Below are 8,681 nucleotides of genomic sequence, written 5' to 3'. Positions count from 1 at the left end.
AGAATTTTTTATTGTTAAGGGTCATTAGTAAATAAGGAAAATGGAGCCGATCAAAAAGATTTCTTAGTGGCGCGTCGGATGTGACTCGGAGAAACTTGATTTGAAATTACTTAAATTTTTTTTTTTTTTTTAATAATTTCATTTATTTAATAATTTAATTTCTCATTATTTTTCGTTAACTTTAAAATCTGTAAGCAACCAAGCAAGGGTTTCACATTGTACTCAGACACAGCTTACCCTACCCACTTGAATTTGCTTAAGCTGCGACTAAACCTTTTTCTAACACACATTTATATCTTGACCGCGGGGACTTAGCACCTATTCAAAAATTTGTATGCTTAATAGCAACATTCTAGCTTTTATAGTTCCTGAGATTTCGAGGTTCATACGAACGGACATAGCCCTATCGACTCGGCTATTGACCCTGATCAAGAATATATATACTCTATATAGACGGAAACACTTCCTTCTGCCTGTTACATACTTGTTAACGAATCTAGTATACCCTTTTACTCTACGAGTAACGGGTATAAATATCAAGATTCATGGGCCAGTTTCGGGAATAGGCGATTCCAATTACGTTACTGATGGGTTTTTGGTCGATATTATCTTCGGACGGATATTATGCTTCGGACTACTCTACAAATATAACTGCAATAATTGCAACAACTGCAGCAATATCACTTATCGTCAGCCAATCTTCAACATTGATATCGGACACTGGGAGATACCACAAAACGTCTGGTGATTATTCAGTAAGGTTGCTGGCCAAATTAAATTTAGATATTTTGGGATATTCCTACCAGCAGGCCATGCGGAGGTTACTGTCTCTTGAGAGGAAGCTTAATCGGAATCCTGTCGTGAAGGATCAGTTTTCTGCATTAATGGAGGAGTATCTGGTTCTTGGACATATGTCTCTTGTTCCTTTTTTTGCCGATACTTATTTCTTTATAGCTGTGTCGTGACAGAAAATAGCTGTACAACTATGCTTTGAGTCGTCTTTGGCGAATCAGCGCCTACTGTTTCTGGTTACTCTCTTAATGATCTGTTGATGTTGGGTCCAGTCATCCAGCCTAAGCTGTTATACACATTATTCCTATTTCGTTACATCTGCAAGATGTATCGCTCTGCTTCCACGTTTTACACGTTTCCTGATGAGCTCTGATTCAGATCTTTAAATTCGTGGGTTTTGAGATGCTAGCCTTGAGGCTTACGGTTCTTGTGCTTTTATTTTGTCCAAAGGAGAACATCGTTCCAGCCATTTACTTGTCTGGAAATCTCGTGTGGTTTCATTAAGAGCCATTACTGTTATTAAGCTGGAACTTTGTGGTGCATATATCTTAGCTAAACTTATGCATGAGGTAGCTAGCCTGACAATATTTAATGGCCGGTTTTACTTTTGGTGCGACTCCATTGTGGCGATGTTCTGGATTCGTGATGAACCTTCGAGATTCATCAGTTTTCAGGCTACTAGGATTGAGTCTATTCAGGAATTGACAAGTTCCATGGTTTGGAACTATGTCCCGACGGCCTTAAATCCCTTTGAGCTTTACGAGATCCCGGTCTGGAGACATAGAACCATGCAGCCACGCCCACTTTAACTCCCATAACTTTTACAAACCTGTCACGCCTACACTTTTGAAAAATATTTGGATCTTTTTTTATATTTTTATTAGTCTTATAAATTCTGATCGATTTGATAAAAAAAAAATGTGGTGCCACTCCCACACTTTTGAGCAATGATTTAATTTTCTGGATTACATCATTTGTTTTGCCAGCTTATATTGATATGCCGAAAACATTTTGTCCACGCCCACTCTGACACTTAAAAACCTTTCGAAACTATCCCGCTCACACCTTAGAGCATTAAAAAAATTTGTACCCCAATTTCTACCGATATTCCTGAAAAATATTGAAAATTCTCCGATCGAATCTTCGTTAAAATAAAACAGTGAACATTCTTTCAAAATGTCACAATTAGTTTTATTAGATAGATAGATCGGAGAAGTCGACTATAGCATTCCTCTTATTTTATATATTAACATTTTTACGAAAATCGTTTCTCCGTTTTTAAGAAACATAAAAGTTAGAAGATTTAAAATGTTTGCAAAAATCCCAATAACACCAAAGCAGTGCTGTTTTTTCGAATCTTTTGCTTGATAACTTTAATATTTCAAAATATTATCCAGCAACTGCAAAATCGAGTAACGGATATCTTAAAATTCGAAATACTCCGTATATCGTTTTTTCTTTTTTCTTAATCGACACAAATCCCGCAATTATATTATATTCGTTTTTGCTGTTAGCGAATTTTATAAAAATATTTTGAAAGTTTAAAGTAAAAGATAATATAAAACAAATCTTTAATCGTTTTTTAAGTTCCAAAAGCTTTACTTTTGAAGTGTGTGTTACGGAAAGGCAAAAGAGGGTAGAGCGTTCTGCATGTCGGTGCTTAATACAAATATATAAGAAACTTTTATAAATAAAGCAGAGCGGCATTGCTATTATTTTTACCTCAACTGTATCGTCATACTATTTAAAGCACTCCAGTAAACATGCTTTGTAAATTAACGTTGCCTTCATTTACATGAGAACCCTATTTATACAATTCAACGCCTTTAATTACCTTAAATTGTTTGTGGTCAAAGTACTTACCATTTTTGTGGAATTGATAATAGAACTGAAGTTCATTGAGTTTGTATATAAGAGCGCCCATGAATTTTGGAAGCCTAGTTGCAAATTGTTTCGCAATTCGTCTATACGTTATTATTTATTTTATTCTGAGGAAATCAAAAGATTCCAACAATCTCACAAGTTAAAATATATAAAATACTATTGATTTCAAAAAATAAGTCGAAAAATTGTAATAAAGATGGAGTCAACCAAAAATAAGAAATATTCTAGATCGTTTCCTGATAGTGACGGTGACGATATAGTAATATCTGGAATGGCAGGAAAGTTTCCTAACTGTCGCAACATAACAGAATACCAATATAAGCTTTACAACAAGGTAAATATCAAAAATACAAAAAAGTTCCACTAGGATTAACACAAAACCGATTCAAAAACGAAAGTTAACGAAATTCTCGACTGACGTGCTCTTGATAATAAAATTAGTTAGTTACATAAGTTACAAATGTGTGAATATTACCTACCATGTAGAAGGATGTGTAATTCCCAAATATCTCGTTAGCCATAAAACAGACTGTCAGACAATCAGACAGAAAGATTTCTAGATCATCTTATTAGCTAGAAACTGCGACAGGAGGATGTATATGCGTATAATTTCGCAACAAAATAAGGCACCACAGTTTACTGTTTAAAAAGAAAACGGCTAAGTATACTTAAGCCAATCCATAAAATGTATAACCTTGCAATAAAAAGATAGTATTAATACAGGCAAAAACATTGAAAAATTGTTCAAAAGTGCGGGAGTAACAGTTATAGCTGATGGGTGGGTGTTGGCATGGACATTCTAAAACAAGCTCGCACTGCTTCTACTTCTAATACTTCTCTAAAATCTGCATGCTTAATCTCAACCATCTAGATTTTATAGTCATGATGTAGCTATGATTTCTTTTGCAGTATTTAGTTTGATCAAATGAAGACCAAGCTTACAAATTGTGAAAAAAATTGTAAATACAAATAACTTATCTTATCTTAAACTTTAAGTTTCGGTTCCATTTCAATAGTTGTTAGACGTTAAAACAAGCATTTGTTCAAAAGTGTGCAACAGGTAAAATGAAACGTTTTCTATCCTATAAGGTACGGATATTCCAACAGTCAATCATCATGATTAAAATTCGGCATGCAGATTCTAGAGACGAAGTTTGTTTTAGAAAAATGCCACATACTCCCACCCAGCTTACAACTTTCGTGTTTTTCTTTTGAGATTTTTATCGATGTCCAAAAAAGTTTGGTCACGACCACTCTATTGCCTACAAACATCTGTTTTTGATCAAAAAGCGTTCTAACTCTGTTAAAAATAGTTTATTTAAAAACAAGATCGAATGATATAATCGGGGAATTCGACTATCAGATACCCGTTACAGCTAGTGTGAGAACGTGAAATTTCATAATTTTTCTGGGATATCGATAGATATTGGGGAATAAAATGAAAAAAATTTTAAAATTGTTCCAAAGTGTTTGCGTGACCTGTTCGGCGGCTTTAAGGCGTTGGATTGGCAGGGGCAGCACGTTTTTTGGCAAATCGATAGAAATTTACAAGACTAATAAAACTGTACAAAATTTCAACGGGGCAATTTCAATTTAATTTTTATCTACTTTGATTATTTTACATCGATATTTGTACTTATTTTATTAACATTATATTTAACACATGCTAGGGCGTGGGCCAGTAACTTCTCTGCTGGCTGCTGGCCTTCTAATGAACTAATGCAGTCTGTAAAGTAAAATGTTTAAATAATGTATCTGCAAAATTACAAATACAAATTACATAACTGAAAATATTTTGTGAAATGTCCTAACTTTTCCCAGTAAGGCCGTCTATACTGTAAGCGTACAAGAGCGATTCTGCAGAACAATCTTGCTTGCCTTGGACAATTTATTTTGCTAGATTTGTTTATGCACAGAATTTTATAACCAGAATTTTTATTCGGCGCAATTTTATTAAGATTTTCCTTTTCGCTCGATTTATTCAAACAAATATTTTTATTGTGTCCTTTGCTGTGGATTTTTTTTTCGGGCGATTTATTAAAATTAAAATTGTTAGGCTACGCTCTTTATACCCGTTACTCGTTGAGTAAAAGGGTATACTAGGATTCGTATGTTTAAACGGAGAGCTCTACAGCGAAAAACTTTTTTCTACGGATACAATGAAATCAGACAACTGCACACATATGCTCATGCATTTTAAATTTGACAAAATATGACCTTCACCTTAGAAGTTCTTAGACTTTTAATCTATATTATTTTTGATTGATTGACACCATGTGAAAAATTCTTGTTTTGCATTGCCTTAACGTTATTATTATTTAAATATATCTTAGAAATAGTAATAGACGAATCTATGTACATAATATACCAAAATGACTTTATATTAAAATATTTGTCATTAGAGTATTCAGCTTGCGACGCGTGAAAAATTAATAAGGCAATGATTGTTGAGTGCTTGTGTCCGCACTTCGTGCCTTACGATATGCTTTTGCAACAAACAGCTTTCATATTTTTATTTATTTTACAATTTTTTATTTTCTACAATATTTATATTTATAAATATTTATGAAATATTTTTTTCTCAATGTAATGACTTCTTTTTAGAAAATGTATGTTTTAAATTACAGTAGTAAAAATAATTGCCTTAGTATTTTGTCGTTTTGTTGCAATATTAAAGTACGAAAATATAAGCGCAAATAGCAATTGCGTTGAGTGAAAAATAAACTCAAAGGTCATATAAATATAGGACCCCATTACAATTGTAATATCCTCCCCGTGGTGTTCCCTGTGTTCCGATTATTACATATATTACATAAAATTAATTATTAACACAGATATAAATATGACGGAGCGTAGACTTAATCCAAATTGTGAAGCGTGTCCCTGTAGTTTTCCTCTTATTGATTCTTGCCGCTGCGTGTGTGTGCTTTTCCTCGTTCTCTTCTCGATAGAAACGCACGGCCACACACTATCAGGGCCACACTCGATCTCAATGTTATTGAAATCTCACAATCGATTACAACTCGTCCTATCAATACGTCTCGTGAACAGTTGACCATCGATAGGGCGCCTATTTCAAAATATCATTCCCTTCTCCGACACGGCCATTCTGATAAATTACACGCCCTCGTGTATGAGCTAGCTACCTGCAATAAATCAACCTTCAACCTTCAGTTGTACTCTTAATGTGACAATCTTATTCATTAACGACTTTGCATTTTTTTTAACTTAATCTTTAACATTCATTATTCATTTCTTAGAATTCTTCAATTTCTTGACTATTTCGTTCATTTAAGCAATTTCTTTTCAAATCAAAATTTTATTAATTTTCCTTCTTTCATCTCGTCTTTACTTATTCTATTTTCTCATTTTCTTTTCTCATTTTCGTCTCTTATTTTCTTCTCTCATTTTCTTTTCTCATTTTCGTCTCTTATTTTCTTCTCTCATTTTCTTTTCTCATTTTCTAACAACATTATCATTTTACCACTCAGGGTCAGGTACCGCCACGTAGCCATCGATAAACTGTGTACTTCCATACACCTTCCGCCAACTGTCTCTTTCAACAGTTTCCATTTCATATCTTTCAACAACTTCACTTACTGTCTCTTTCAACAGTTTCCATACCATTTCTTTCAACAACTTCTCTTACTGTCTCTTTCAACAGTTTACATATCATCTCTTTCATCAACATCACTACTGTCTCTTTCAACAGTTTTACCTGGCGGGCTAACATCGATCTCCAGCTCGCTTGGCACCTGCCCATCTGGCAATCTTCTTAATCTCTCATGCGCATACTTATACCGCCTATTACTTTTCAAACTCTTTAAAGTATATCTGTCATTATCCAATACCTAAATAATCTCAAATGGTCCTCTATATTTAGCTTCTAACTTAGTCTGGTTTCTCTCACTATTATTTAGCAACACAAAATCTCCAACACTGAAATTTACTATCTTAGCTCTGCCTTTATCAAATCTTTCCTTCTCATACTTTCCTGATCTTTCTATATTCTCTAAAGCTTGGGTTCTTATCTTAGTCAGATCTATTTCAGTTTCTGGTTCATGAATGGGAACAAGGCCTAAAGGTCGAGCAACCTTTCCCATTAATAATTCTAATGGACTCGCTTTTGTTATCTTATTAGCAGTACAATTAATAGCTAATTGCACGTCACCCAATGCCTCTTGCCACGATCGAGAACTCATTTCAACAGCTGTTAATAAATTTTTCAAGGTACTCATAACTCTCTCAACTTGGCCATTACCTCGGCTTGCTCCTGTTGCTATCAAATGTAATTTTATCTTTTGTGAAGAGCAAAATTCAACGAACTTAGCACCTGTAAAACTTCTTCCCTGATCAGCCACAATACGAATAGGGACTCCGAACAACGAAATTGCTGATTTTAACGCCATTACACAGCTTTCTGCACTTAATGTGAACGTGTGGTAGAGATAAACATACTTGGTAAATGCATCTATCTGTACAATAACATATTCTTTACGATCGCTCTTACCACTAAGCTTGCCTGATATGTCTATGTGAACAGTATGCCACGGAATGTTTACTTTGGGAATAGGATGTAATTCCATTTGTAATTTTCCAGAAGATGATTTGGACACTCGGCAGGTTATACAATTTTCAACAAATCTTCGAACGTATTTGGCCATGCCCTCAAACCAATAGTAATCGTAAACCTTGTCAAGTGTTTTCTCCCAGCCCAGATGCATTATGGATTCATGTACTTGGTTAATAACTGACCATCTAAATCCACAAGGCACCACTGGCAAACATAGGGTCTTGCCATTTCTTTGTATGATTCTATACAAAACTCCAGCTCTCAAATCATATGTCTTAGCCAAATCGAATGGACATTCATCATTGTTCAGCTTGGCAACGATTTCTACGATATCTTGATCTTTCTGTTGCTCTGCACAAATCCAATCCTCAGATAATCCTCAGTTAAGTCGATTCGCTTTTCAACAACTTTCGCATATTCAGGGGAATTTTCCGGAGGAAGTGGATTTCTGGAAAAGAAATCAGCATGAGCCATACGCTTGCCTTCTCTATACTGTATGTCAAAATCGAATGTCTGTAAATAAGCCCACCAGCGATAGACTCTAGGCAACAACTCAATCTTATTTCGTGATGATTTTAAAGAATTACAATCAGTGAATATTACAAACTTTCTGCCATGTAAGTAGTGCCGGAAATGCTTGACTGCATTTACCACCGCAAGAGTTTCCAACTCATACGAAGTATATTTAGATTCGCATACACTTGTTGTCTTACTGTAGTATTCCACTACATACGGTTTATTTTCAATTCTGTGCAAGAGTATAGCACCATATCCGATTGCACTCGCATCGGTGTGGAACTCTATTGGATATTGCGGGTCAAAGATAATCAAAACTGGTTTATTAGTAAGAATGTGAATAATTTTTCTACGAATTTCCTCATGTTCTATATTCCACTCAAATTTATTTTTCTCTGAGGTGAGAAAATCAATACCCCAAACGGCCGATCTCGCTCCAGAAATAATGTAAGAAAAGATCAAAAGAACAAATCATTTTTATTTCTTAGCGTTGTCCTTAGTCAACTGACGGGACATTAGTTCGACTCAATAAAATACAAACATTTCACTAGCGCAGTCGGTAGGATATACAAAAAGTATCCGAAAAAAAGAACAACGCGAAAACTTGGATTATAATTCCAATTCAGTTGTCAAAGTCAAAAAGTGGAAGTGGAACTAGAAAATAAAAAACAAGTACAAAATAAAAACATACATATAAAATTCTACGAAAGTTAAGTTAAACAAACATACATTTATACTTAAATAAATATAAATAAGGGCAAATAAAAGTAAAACATTAAAAAAAAGATATTTTCCAAAACAGTGAAAATTAAAAATCTACAATAACAATGGAAAACCAATTGTTGCACCCCAAATCGAAGCGCTGAGCTACCTTGCCGAAGCCGTCGGCAGCTAAGAGACATAATGCCATTTAAAG

General features: G+C 34.4%; 1 long non-coding RNA gene across 1 annotated transcript; it reads right to left on the bottom strand.

The window, feature by feature from the left end:
• Positions 1 to 5,333: 5,333 nt before the first annotated feature.
• On the bottom strand, positions 5,334 to 8,261 carry LOC116801313. Its single transcript, XR_004361938.1, has 2 exons — positions 7,187 to 8,261; positions 5,334 to 5,822 (listed from the first exon to the last, which is right to left on the bottom strand). It is a non-coding gene; the product is annotated as an uncharacterized LOC116801313 (long non-coding RNA).
• Positions 8,262 to 8,681: the final 420 nt, after the last annotated feature.

This window comes from Drosophila sechellia, chromosome 3L (genome assembly GCF_004382195.2).
Source record: "Drosophila sechellia strain sech25 chromosome 3L, ASM438219v1, whole genome shotgun sequence".
NCBI lineage: Eukaryota > Metazoa > Arthropoda > Insecta > Diptera > Drosophilidae > Drosophila > Drosophila sechellia.
This window is presented reverse-complemented; position numbering and strand designations above follow the sequence as displayed.